Below are 14,497 nucleotides of genomic sequence, written 5' to 3' on the forward strand. Positions count from 1 at the left end.
CCTTTTAATTACAGAAGAACAAGTATCTAAAAGAAATGATGGCTTTGTTAAAAAAAAAAAATAGGCCAGTTCCTTCAGATTTGAGAAGATTTATGCTCATCTTAATACTACCACAACCTGTCAGCCAATTTGAAGCATACCCTTTCCATTGCCTTGACTAATAGTGAGATAAGCCATGTTATGGAGAAAACATATTTAGATTGGGAGTCAAAACACAGATTTGGATTGGGAGTTCACTGTCTGAGCAGTAACATGACTTAGGGTCTGTGTGACTTCCTAATTCCATGGTTACGCACATACTACATCTCAGTTCATGCAAAACTCACTTAACATACAGCAAGGATCTTATCACTGGAAGAGCCAAACCACAGTATTTGCTGCTACTATTATTACTAATGCCTAATATGCTATTTGGATAAAAACAAAAAAAAATACAGAATTCTAAAAGGTTTTTTCTTTGCCCCAAGAAGATACAAAATCAGATAACGGACAGTAGTCAAGCCAGCAGAGGGAAGAGGTAGGGTAATAGTTCTTCACTGAAAACCAGCTTAACATATCCTGTGTCTGCCATTATTTTTTTGTCTTTCTTGCCTAAAAGAAGGTCAGTGGGTAATTTATGACTCAGGTTTTAGATGTAGAAAAACTTTAAACCAGAGAGATACTGTGGGTACTCTAGTTCTAAAATCTTCTGTAGAACCGATTAAAAAACCAGACAATAAGTTTCAGCCCTGACTGCTTCTCAGGATGGCAGGAAGCCAACTACTTCAACTGGAACAGTGTACAAAATGCGTATTTCTTAAAGAATGCAGTCATCCTTTTATTCACCAACCTATACTCTTTGAGTACCGTTCATTAGACCAGATGCTGCTCCTTGTACACAGAGGACCCCAACAAGTAATACAGAGAGATGTGTCTGGAATAAAGGCCAAAGGCACTCTGATCATCAAAGTCTTTCCAGCAGCTTAATGATTCCAGGATGAAGTCAGGACTCTAAGAATTTGGGTGGCTTGGAATCCCTGAGGCTCCTGAAGGGCTCCATGATTAGTCTAGATCTTTCTGGATATTCCCAGGCAACATCTAAATGGGTGACAGTCAGTCAGAATGAGAACAGACCACAGCACAGGCAAGAGCCATCCAACCTTAGTGCCACCCCACATGGTGGCACGAACCCTGTGTATGACACTGCTGTGTCCTCTGTAAATTACTTGCCTATAACACTTGAAGGCCTCAAAAGAGCTGCTTGGGTTGTCATGAAAGCTGAGAATAAATTTAAATTTGTGTGCAAGAAGAAGAAAGTACAAATAACTTCCAACCATGACTTGCGAGGACTTTGTGGCCACTCTACTGTACCAGCGGTCAATGGCAGCACCCAATGTAATCCTGTGGGTTCTCACATTATCAAAGCTACCAGTGACATTGGAGTAGACAGATTTTAACATTACCACTATATATGCATATATATACACACACACACACACACATATGTACATATATTTGACTATTGAAAACGATACCTCACTATAAAACTGTCAACTTGAAAACACGACAGATCATTATTTGTGCTACAGAAGGCTTAAATAAGACTTAATAAGAATTCATTGAGGAAGCCCTCTTAAAAATTCACATGTTGAATCCCACTGTGTGCCATAAGGTCGTCAGAGGAGCACTACCTTAAACTCTGAGTCCCCTACACCAAAGATTGTCATGAGAGCCTCAAACAGACGAGTGCTCAGTTTACACCATTTTTGAGCGGATGTCCACTTTCTCAGGGTTGGTTTTCATTTTAAAATATCATGGCCCCACGCTGTAAAAAGATTTACCCTATCCCCCCGACTTTATACATTTGTAATCATCAACTTTCTAGTTTCCAGTCACCGAAGACCTATCCCTGATCAAAAGGTACGATCACCTTCTCTAAACCAGGTTGCAGTAATTCCAGCCAAGTCAAAAAGCACAGCTTTCCCTCTGCCTGCTTGCCAGATTGCTGAAATGCAGAGAGTTATGTTCACAGAGCTTCCAAGGAAGGAAGCACTGCTTTGCTTCCAAGCTCCCTGACCAGGCCTCCACCCTCCCTAGGAAAGGCAGGTGAGCACTTACTGGGGCTGGGCTTTGGGCTGCCCAGAGGGTCTCTATCCATTACTGTGGCTGACAAAGGGGAAATGTGGGAGGCAATGACTCAGGCAGACAGGACTGAAGCCAAGACTGGGAGAAAGGAGGGATAAGGGAAGCAGGAGAGACCAGGTGCAGAGAGAGCAGGGAAGCTGGATGGAAATTAAGCTGTGGGACACACAGGAAGCTGTAAGCCAAACTCATCTATTTGGATTTTGGGGAGCATTCAGTTACACATTCATGTTTCCCCTGTTACTATCCTGGATGAGAAAAGGATTGCTAAATATTTCAATGCTCCATTAGAAAAAAATATTATAATGAAAAATCCTTTTGAGTTTTCTTCTTTTCTGTTTACCTTTGAAAGACACATATAAATAAATTTATGGATAAAAAAAGTTTCTTTATTCTCTTTCCTCCCCAGTGGTGAATCTCTCCATGAGTCAGTCTAAATGTCAAAAGAGAAAGCCATCTTCTCAGGAATATATAAATATTTATAGACAACATTACTCTATCACCCCTGAAATGTTAAACAGAGCTATTTTTCCATTCTCTTCTTTATTGATTCTGTTATATGGTACATAAAAATCAGAAAGCAAAAAAAGGTTAATGGTATAACTCAAGTCACCAGGTCATACATCAATTAAATGCAGACCCCTTGAAATATTAAGTCTCTTTGTGACATATCTGCAGAGAGCATTAACAGAAACAAGCAATCCATGTCAAAACAAACCTAGCCTCAGACCATTAAAGAGTGGCTGTTCAAGTACCTCCATCTGTTATGAACGCCTCCGAGTCTGTGCAGTTCTTTTTCTGAGATGCTCTTAAGGCTAAGTTCTACCAGTCTGACTGGGCTGGTAGGAAAGAGTGAACATCTGATGAGATGATTATAAAAACAAAATCCAGGGAGGGCACTGTTAAGTCCTCACTCAGCTCTCAAAATGTTTGTGTGGCCCTCCTCAACTTTCTTGCCTTCCATGAGACCTCAGGTCACCTTTATGGATACTTCTTCTGGTACCTCAAGTCTGGCTCCACCTGCATAGACTTCCCTCTACCCTAATGATAGACAACCTGGAAAGAAGCAAGAACTAAGATTAGTGCCATATTTGCACAAATATTCCTATAATTATGAGAGGTCCCATTGTATTATCAACTAGTTCTAGCAGTTTGATTTTTTTCAAAAATCAATTATTGTAATCTATCACATCAACAGACTAAAAAAGAAAAATCATTTGATCATGCTAAGAGATGCAGAAAAAGCATGTGACAAACTCCAATACCCATTCATGATAGAAACTGTCAGTAAACCAGTAATAGAGGGGGAACTTTCTCAACTTGGTAAAGATTATCTACAAAAAAAACCTATAGCTAACATCACACTTAACATGATAAAGCTTGAAGCTGTCCCACTAAGATCATGTAAGAAACAAGGATGCCTCCTTTGACCATTCCTTTTCAACAATGTACTAGAAATCCTTGCAAATGCAATAAGGCATGAGACGAAAATGGAAAATACACAGACTGGGAAAGAAGAAATAAAACTTTGTTTGCAGATGACATGATCCTCTATGTAGAAAATCTGGAAGAGTTGACAAACTGGAATCATTATAGCAAAACTGTAGGACATAATGTTAATATAAAAAGTCAACTGCTTACCTATATACCAACAACGAACAAGTAGAAATTGATACTAAAAACACAGTACTAATGACATTAGCACTTGCCCCAAAATGAAATACTTAGGTATAAACCTAACAAAGATCTGTATGAGAAAAACTATAAAACTCAGATGAAGGAAATCAAAGCAGTAAATAAATGGAGGCATATTCAATGTTCATGGATAGGAAGACTCAATATTATCAAGATGTCAGTTCTTGCCCATTTGATGTATAGATTCAATGCAGTCTCTATCAAAACCCCAGCAAGTTATTTTAAGGATATCAACAAAGTGATTCTAAAGTTACGTGGAGTGGCAAAGAACCCATAATAGCCAATATGATATTGAAGAACAAAGTTGATGCTACCTGACTTGAAGACTTACTATAGCACTCCCATGTTCATCACAACATTATCCACAATAGCCAACGTATGGAAACAACCCCAGTGTCAGTAAATGATAAATTAATAAAGAAAATGTGGTATATATGATATAAATACACAATGGATTATTTGGCCTTCAAAAAGAAAGAAATTCTGTCATTTGCAACAGTATGGATGAATTTGATGAACATTATGCTAAGTGAAATAAGCCAGATAAAGACAATTATCACATGATCTCACTTACAAATTGAATCAAAGAAAAAAAAAACGTCAAATTCATAAAAACAGTAGCAAAGTGGGTGCTAGGGGCGGGTGATAAGGGAAATAAGGAGAGTTGGTAAAAAGGGTGTAAACTTTCAGTTGTAAGATAAATAAAGTCCAAGGCTCCAACAGTGGTTAACATTGATAACACTGTATTACATAATTGAATTTGCTCAAAGAGTAGAACTTAAATGTTCTTACCAAAGAAAAGGTAAATATGTGAAGTGATGGAGGTGTTAATTCAATGAGGGGATCCTTTCACAGTTTATACATATATAAATCAGTGAGCAGAAAGAGACCCAAATAGAATCCCATGGATATAATCAAATGATCTTTGGACAAAGGACCAAAGGCAATATAATGGAGTAGATAATTTTTTAACAAATGGTGTTGGCACAAGATAACCATATAAAAAATAATCTAAAGACATACAATACACCCTTCATAAAATGTAACTCAAGATAGACCTAAATGTCAAGTAAAAATAAAAAAACAACCTTCTCGATCATAGGAGAAAACCTAGAAGACCTTGAGTATGGTAATGCCTTTTTTAGGTACAACATCAAAGACATGATATATGACAAAGTTCACCGATAAACTAGGCTTCATAAAAACTACTAACTTCTGCTCCATGAAACACATTATCAAGAGAATAAGGAGACTAGCCAAAGACTGGGAGAAAATATTTCCAAAGACCCATGTGATAGACTATTACTCAAAATACACAAATACACAAAATACACAAACTCTTAAAATTCAGTAACAAACATCTTGATTAAAAAAAGAATCCAAGACCTTAACAGACACTTCACCAAAGAAGATCTAAAGTGCAAATAAGCACATAAAAAGATGTTCCACAGTGTATGTCATCAGGGAAGTCTAGGTTAGAACAATATACACACCTACACACCCATTAGGTTAGCCAAAATCCAGAACACTGACAACACCAAATGTTGGTGAGCAGAGCATGAGGAAAAGTAACAACTCATCTATTGCTGGTGGGAATGTAAAATGGTATAGCCACTTTGCAAGACACTTTGGCAGTTTCTTAGAAAATTAAATCTACTCTAGGGGCACCTGGGTGGCTCAGTTGGTTAAGCATCTGACTCTTGATAACTGCTCAGGTCATGATCTCATGGTTCGTGGGATTGAGCCCTACATCACGCTCGATGCTGACATCGGAGCCTGTTTGGGATTCTCTCTCCCTGTCTCTGCCCCACCCTTGCTTGTGCACACATGCACACACACTCTCTTTCTCTATCTCTCTCTCTCAAAACAATTTTAAAAAAGAAAGAAAATTAAATATATTTTTATCATCAGATCTGGCAATCACAATCCTTGGTATTTTACCCAAAGGAATTGAAAACTTATGTCCACATAAAAACCTGCAAATAGATATTGATAAAAGCTTTATTCATAACTGCCAAAATTTGCAAGCAACCAAGATGTGCCTTCCATAGGTGAATGGGTCAATAAACTGTGGTACATCCAGATAATGGATCATCTAGCACTAAAAAGAAATAAGCTATCAAGCCATGAAAAGACATGCAAGAGCCTTAAATGCTTATTACCAAGTGAAAGAAGACCATCTGAAAATACTACATACTGTAGGATTCCAACTATATGACATTCTCAAAAATGTAAAACCACCAATACAATAAAAAGATCAGTGATCTCAAGGGGGAGGGTGGAGTTAAATAGGTAGACCACAGAATTTTTAGGGCAGTAAAACTGTTCTGTATATTATAATGATGGATATATGTCAATATACATTTATCTAAATTGATTTTATTAAAAAAATTTTTTTAACATGTATACATTTCTGAGAGAGAGAGGCAGAGGGTGAGCAGGGGAGGGGCAGAGAGAGAGGGAGACACAGAATCAGAAGCAGGCTCCAGGCTCTGAGCTGTCAACACAGACCCTGACAGGGGACTGGAACCCATGAACCGTGAGATCGTGACCTGAGTCAAAGTCAAACGCTTAACCAACTGAGCCACCTAGGCACCCTTAAAATGATTTAATGTACCCCAAGAGTGAATCTTTAAAGTATGGATTTTGGGTGATTATTATGGGTATAGGTTTATCCTTCGTAAAGAAAAAATATACACATATGCCATTTTGTTGAGTGATGTTGTTAAGTGGGGTATGTGTGTGAGCGTATGTGAACAGGGGATATATGGAATGTCTCTGTACTTTCCTCTCAGCCTTATTGTACATCTAAATTTTCTCTAAAAAATTAAGTCTTTAAAAAAATTTGTTTCAGGAGATACAATTCTCAAAGTTCTCTTCTTTGGGGTATATAGCTAGGAGTGTAATTCCTGGGTCATATGGTAATTCTTTGTTTAATCTTTTCAGAACCTGCCTCTTTTTTCAAAGAAGCTGCACCACTTACATTCCCACCAGACATCTATAGGATTCCAGTGTCTCCAAATTCTTCCCAACACTTCTTATCATCTGTCATTTTTATTACAGTATCTTATGGTTTTGATTGACATTTCCCCAATGACCAGTGATGTTGAGCATCTTTTTACGTGCTTATTGACCATGTGAGTATCTTCTTTGGGAAAACAGTTATTCTAATCCCTTGCTAATTTTAAAGATTACTTTCCTTTTTATTGTTAGATTATTGTTAGATTTATTGTTATAGAGTTCCTTCTATATTCCTGAGACTAGAGCCTTATCAGCTACATAATTTGCAAACATTTTCTCCCATTCCACACACTGTCTCTTCTCTTACTTGACAGTGTCCTTTCAACGCCCCCATGTTTTTAGTTTTGATCAAGTCCAATTTATTTTTTTCTTACATTGCTTATTCTTTTGGTGTCCTATTTAAGAAACCATTGCCTGATTCAAGGTCGATGAAGATTTACAGCTATGTTTTATTCTAAGTTTTGTAGTCTTATAGTTCCTACATTTAAAATCTTTGATCCTTTTATTTTTTATTTTTTTGGAGAGAGAGACTGACATTGTGTATGAGCAGGGGAGGGGCAGAGAGAGAGAGAGAGAGAGAGAATGAATCTTAAGCAGGCTCCACACTCAGCACAGAGCCTGACACAGGGCTCAATCCCACGACCCTGGGATCATTACCTGAGCCAAAATCAAGAGCCAGAGAGTCGACAGAGCCACCCAGGCACCGTGAATCTTTGATCCTTTTTGAATTATTTTTTTAATATACAGTCTGAGGTAAGGGTCCAAGATTATTCTTTATCAGTTTTATTATTTGTGTATGCATTTATTTTAGTAGGTTCTACTCCCACCAGGGGGATGGCTGAGCCAGCCAGGTACCCTGCTCTTCATCAGCTTTTAAAACTAAGAAATAGCTTTCTCCCCACTACCACTGCATGGTGGAGATGGGGAGAAAGGCCAAAGAATTCCAAACCTAAGATTCATTTATAAACGAGGACAGAAGATAGCAACTGAACTTTCCCTGATGAGTCTGAAATCCCCTTTGGTAATTACAGAAGTTCGGTGTTCTGAGCACTGGGACAGAATTCAGCACTCTGATTTTCAAATGATAGCCAAGTAGAGGGAAGAGTTCAGTTATTAAGGGATATTGCCTTAAAACTAACAAGATCAATCAAATAAACCATTACTGAATACCAGTGATCTTAGCCTTTATCTGTTAGCCCCCAATCTATAATATAAATATAGCTAAGACACAGTCCCTCACCCTAAGGATTAATCTACCAACTTGGAAATAAGGATGGTTTCCCAGCAAGTGGTTCAACCTCTTAAGAGTGAAGTAGTTCAATTACGTAAGCCTTAAAAAAAAAAAAAAAAGTCTAATATGCTGGAGCCAACAGAGCTAATACAATATTCCAATAGAGGCACAATCTTCTGTGACACCAGATTTGATTTTATAGTGTTAATGACCATTCTGACAAATCTTTACGTGTGTCATACAATGGACCACCACCTCACCAAACAAACAAAAAAGACAGTTTCCCCAAAGACACAGACGAAGAGTTTCTCTGAATTAGGAATAAAAAGGTGTTAAAGTGGTCTACGCATCCTCAATTATTTTTAGAATGTTATGTGCTTTCTAAGGAATTTTCCAAGGTGTAAATGGATTAGAAGTCTCCATTTTAATGGCTACCGGGGTCTTGATTTTTTAATAGCCTAATGTTTCCCGTTTATCATGTGCTTCAAACACTGCCAAAGTAAAGAAAAGCATAACGTACCCAAAAACCTATTTGGAAAGATGTGGGAAGATGAGAACAAATATGCACCAATCAATATATCCCTTATTCTCAAGGGAACAAAACTTCATTAAGACCTGCACTGAGCACAACCTTGCAATCCAGATAAAACCGCGAACCTCAGCTCTTGGGCTAGCCTCACGAGGACCGATCTCGGAATTCCAGGAAAACTTTGGAGAACACCTCATTTGGGGAAAATAGAACCCCCACAAAACTACAGATATCAGTGTAGGAAGGCAGGCCAAAAATATGAAGCTTTTTTTTTTTTTTTAATTTTTTTTTTTCCAACGTTTTTTATTTATTTTTGGGACAGAGAGAGACAGAGCATGAACGGGGGAGGGGCAGAGAGAGAGAGGGAGACACAGAATCGGAAACAGGCTCCAGGCTCTGAGCCATCAGCCCAGAGCCTGACGCGGGGCTCGAACTCACGGACCGCGAGATCGTGACCTGGCTGAAGTCGGACGCTTAACCGACTGCGCCACCCAGGTGCCCCAAAAATATGAAGCTTTAAAAACCAAAGTCACTACCGGTAATGTTGAGACCCGTCCTGAAGCTCAGCTCAAGGATCTTCTCTTAGGAGAAGGATCCCCTTGAAAAGAGTATAATCTCACAAAATGTCTCATGTGACTGAGGTGGAAGCTCCAACTCACAGAGAGATGTGAACACTATTTAGTGGTCATCCATTTTATCTCATTTACGCCATCTAGGGACCACATGAAGTTCCTGACACCAAGGAAGTAGAGGAATCTAGTGAACTCTACCTAAATTTTGGTCCACCACCTCAATTTCTGATACGAAACATGGAAAACTGAAGGTTACGCACCACCAGAGAGGTCAGTCACCAGGACTGACTGGGGAAACCCTGCAGGTCACCAGGACAGGGAATTCCAAAGAAAAGATGGGGCCTTGGAATATGGTTATTTTATGACCAATTCTCCTAAGGCCACTTAGGATTCTGCTCTGATTCTACAAGTAATAAGCAAACTCTACTCTAGTGTTTGGTCTTACCCACTGACTGGATCTCCAAGAGGCTTCCCAATAAAAATTCCTCTGAAGAGCTCTCTGTAAGATCCCAGACCCCTCTTCTACCCCAGTCCCTTAATATCTGCTTAGCTACAATGAACCAGGGTTTATGCGTGGAAGATCCATTTCCCACTTACACTGGCTGTCAGACTTTCTTTCCCCATACTTGGTACACAGAAACATCCAACCCTTCTTCTGATACTGGATCTCAGCTACAGCAAACGGTTAGCAAGACTTGGCTTAATATCCAGACCCTCCTTTGAAAAGTCTTTTAGACTTAGGGAAAGCAAATGGCCTCTACATAATTCATCCATACTTACAGGAATTCCATTTAATTCAACAAGTACTTATTGAAAGTCTACCATATACAATGTCCTAAGTATTAACAGTATTTCAATATTTGTTCCTGTTTCAATAGCATTGTCTACTTGCGATTTTACCTATAGCAGCCACTCCAGGATGACAATGCAGTAAAAGCCTGAATGTGTTGTTTTAACAGGTCAAGGATGCCTCAGTAGGTAGGTGAACAGTTTGAGAACTACAGTCATTTTAGTCTTGCCCTGAAGTATACAGTGAATTATCAGTAAAAAAGAGAACTGTAGTCCTCATCTTGTTACCAAGACTAAGCAAGTGCAATATGAGATTTAAACAGAGCAATGACTATCAATTACCATCACTGTTAATCTTCCCTTTCTCAGTGGAAAGAGACTTCCTATGCTGGAACAATTATGAAATGCTTATTTCTACCTCAGGACTACAGAAAAAAAGAATGTTCACTTTCCACGCTGTTATTGATTTCACCCTTTTGGTAATTTGCTCTATTGAAAACTAAAGCCCTAGCACAGTCAGAGCCTTAATGAATTAAATCCAGTGCCAAATACTTCAAAGCTTCACTGGGCACAAGGCAGAGGAGACCATACCATCTCCACCTGGAAAGAATTGAGAGGGGCAAAAAAGCAAGCTGAAAATTGACTAATAAAAATCATTCATTCTGGGAAGTTTTAACATGACGCTTTCTTAAAAAAAAATGAAAACTTGGAGAAATTGGAAATGGGAAAAAAATAATAATAATGCACTTGATACCATAATGGCAAAATAACCCCAATTTTTAAAATTCAAATAGAGGTAATTCTAGTATAGATAAGAGACAAAACCCTTTGCATGCATTCAGTATGGCTCTATTTTTAAAATGATGTCTCTGATGCACAGCAGTTCAATTTCTGTGTTAGCCTCTAAAAAGCAGAAATCAATGTTTTACAATATGATTCTGTGTGTGGCAAGCCTCTTCACTTATCTCAAGGATAATTGCAACTATTAAACATTACTATTCTATGAATACAAGGTGAAAGCAGAAATAAAGACTTTGCTTACGTAATTCCCTGCTTGGCTGGCTCCCCAAATTCACCAACTCCCTCCATGATGAGGGACAAAGGGAAACCAAGACAGAAATGGCATATGTATAAATTCGCCTCTTGATGAAACCAACCGAATTATTTGGCATACAACTCCATCCTACCAAAGGGCAGAATGATACAGTAAGTTGAACATCTAACCTTTCTTCCTGTACAATCCATGCAGACGATGGATCATCCCCTTAAGAATTCTCTTTTGCCAAGAAACAAAACGGTCTAACTACTAGAAGTGCATTAGCCTTGGGGGATAATGCAATTTTAAAAGGCATGCGTATTGAAGGCGTGGCCAGCATAAGCATCTCCTAAAGTGAGATGTTCCTTGTTTTTTGTTTGTTTGTTTTTCCACCAGCACTCACCTTACTCCTTCCTTTCAACCCTCAAAATAAGCCCACAATCTTATTTTAGTAGGGCAGAGTTTAAAATACTTTTAATAAAACTGAGCATCTGCCAAGAAGAAAAACACTGGTATTCGTCCTTGTGCTGAAACTAATCTCACACTCCTGAAGCCCTTCCCCACTATGTCCACCAGCCAGTATCAGACACAATTCATGACATCTTTAATTCCATCTGTATGCCAACTTTACACCAGCAGCCACAGATACCTGATCCAACTAAAAGCTCTCATTTAACTTCCCACGTAGCAATGCACGGACCTCTAAGAGCTCTGGGTCCCCGGACAAGACACTTATCATCTGAGTCTCCCTCTCCTCCTGTGTGAGGGCAAGGTGATCTCAGAATGGCCTCCCAGAATCCAATGCCTTCCATGTGGCTGCATATCCTTGCCGTCAGCTCGCCAGTATCAGGGAGAAAGGGAACTTCAGCCTCGGGTTCTGGTGTTGTCTCAAGGGATTCAGAACTTGAGGATTAGGGAAGAAAATGATCAAGGGTGATAGTGAGTATGTCCATTTAGTCCCCACAGTCCAGTCAATAGTGCTTTGGCCTGCCTGGGCCTTTGCTAACTTCTAAGAGGTGACAGACCCATCTTAGCAGACGTCAAACTACATTGTCATTCCTGGAAAGAGGAATTTAAACACCTGTTTTTTTACTGTTTGTTCAAATAGATGAAAAGTAACAAATATTGAACTTTTGTAAGCCACAAAGAACACAATTCTATCAGATATTAGACTGAATTGTTGCTCTGAAAAATTATGTCTATCAAATAATTGGCACAAATACACGACCGGCTCCTGTTAAAATGTCTTTTATGTGCTAATGCCTCATATGTACGCTTATATAAAAATCATCTCAAATGCTTGAAAACCATGAGAATGAATGATTTGAAGGAAAGGGCTATAGGAAGACATGTGCTCTCAAACTCACCCTCCGGCATGTGTGAGGATGTGGTATCTGCCCACATTGAACAACATATCTGTGTTGTTCAACACAGAATGCAAATGGATTTCATAGAGAACTCAGGTCTACCCCACCCCACCCCCTCCCACCCCTGCCATAGCCTCCAGGTTCCTGGCCGCCCTCTATTGCACATCAACACATGAGCACCCTGCCATCTTTTCTCCACCATCCATTCCCATCTGCCCACACTTGGATCTCTGCAGTCTCCAGCAATATGACATCAGCAGAGCACAGTCTGAAAGCCAGGCTGGAGACACAAAAACCCAGACTGGCTAGATTTCAAACAGTCCTAAACTTTGAAAAGACAGGTGGCTGTATTTAAGAGTCCTCCCTGCCCATCAGCTTCAGCCCATGCTCCCCCCCCCCCCCCCCGCCACCTCCCCCAAAACATATGCTATGGGAGTTCCTGTCCTCTCCCTGCCCTTGCCAGGGCACGGTGGCCTAGCTGCTCCCAGCAGCTGCTGGCTTCCTCCAGACTCTCACACTGCAGTCTAATGGAATGGCCGCTGAAACCTCTAAGATCAGCTCATGGCAAAAGGCATTTCCTCCCAGTCCTTGTCCTAACCACAGCCTATGCCCTCTTCACCTTTAATTCAATTACACGGATGAATAATGCATAGTTAGGTCTCTGATAGTGAAAAATCCTCAGCTTATACTGCGGCCACCAAGGCCTGACCGTACCCCAGTGTAAGGGGAGCCACCACAGGCCAGCACTTTGAAGAGTTCCAGTTGTGATCAGGGTAACTCCAACTTGGAAGAGCTCTCTCCTAACACGTTCATTTAGGCATGAGTAACCAGAAAAGTAGGTCAGAGGCTTGAGTCGGTCTGAAGGCCGACATGCACTTCAGCTAAGACCCACAGGTTTTGTGTGGTTTCCAAGATTCAAACAATGACATTTACAGGTGGGTCCTGCTAATATGGCCCCCACCGGTACCCCCACATCAGCCTCGATGACAATACACCCTCCTGCATTTTCCAGTGATCCCCTAAACCCGACAATAGTTCCCCTGGGGCAGCCAGAAAGAAAAAGAAAAGCCATCTAGGGTGTTACTGGTACAAGCAGCTTTCAGGTCACTGTGCTCCAGCAGTTCAAGGCAATAGCCTCTGATTAAGAGAAGCTTAATCTTTCTTAGCTGCATTGGTTTTTGAGTGGTTTTTCCCCCCCATTTGGTCAGTAAATGTCCTATTAATGTGCTGTTTTTAGTCTTTAACTTTTTATTTTTAAGGTCAATCCTCTCCTAGCGTTTACTCCCATCTTGTGCTTATGTATATAGCTGCCCACCCCCACACACTTTTCACATTACACGCCGGACTGCCGAGGAACTGTCAGCACTCTGGTGCTTTAAGACAGCTTGACAAAGCAGCAGCAGCAAACTGTCAAAGCTTGCCCATTTCTTCCATCTCTGTTCTTCCCTCTTAACTGTGCGATTTTACCTCCTCTCCTCACCCCAGCCCCGCAAAGAGAAAATCCTATGCCTTTCATCTGGCCCGTTTCTGAGACAAAGCCCCAGAACGACGCACTCACATATCCTGTCTTGAGATCTCCCTACTCCCAGTCCTTCCTAGGCCAAACCATGCCACCCTTCGGTGGAGACCCAGAAAAGAGGATTCACCAAGGATAGAGGTGGCTTCCTTGATGAGGTGAGAAGCAACAAACTTGCGGCTGGATCACAGTCACTTTTAAACCCAACAGAAAAGTAATACTGCAAGCCATTCAAGACCACATTTTTTCATATCTGGGAACAAATATGGAAATACAGGACCATTTGCGAAGAGTAGACAACGTTTCAGGTCAAACAGTGTGAGCCTTCCTGGATCTAATGAAGGTTACAGCTAAACTGGCCGTTTAAAACCAACACCAATACATTATTTCTGAGTGGAATACAAAGTTCTCAGGCAGCTCCATTATAAAACCATGGGTTAGGGCCCTTAAAATACACCCTCAGGCCCCCAGTGAGGTATCGAATACCTCATTCCCTTCTGTGGTTAGAGTAACAGTGGAAATCCAGGAGGATCTCAGCCATCATACAGTTGACAGGAAAATTACAATAATATCCCCAACAAATACCAATTAAGGGCAGATCTAACATGAGCAATGAGCTT

General features: G+C 40.2%; 1 protein-coding gene across 2 annotated transcripts in view; it reads right to left on the minus strand.

The window, feature by feature from the left end:
- TLN2 (talin 2) overlaps nucleotides 1-14,497 on the minus strand; it is a 436,539-nt gene that overhangs the window by 213,173 nt on the left and 208,869 nt on the right. The window lies entirely within an intron of this gene.

Source organism: Panthera tigris, chromosome B3, assembly GCF_018350195.1.
Source record: "Panthera tigris isolate Pti1 chromosome B3, P.tigris_Pti1_mat1.1, whole genome shotgun sequence".
Lineage (NCBI taxonomy): Eukaryota > Metazoa > Chordata > Mammalia > Carnivora > Felidae > Panthera > Panthera tigris.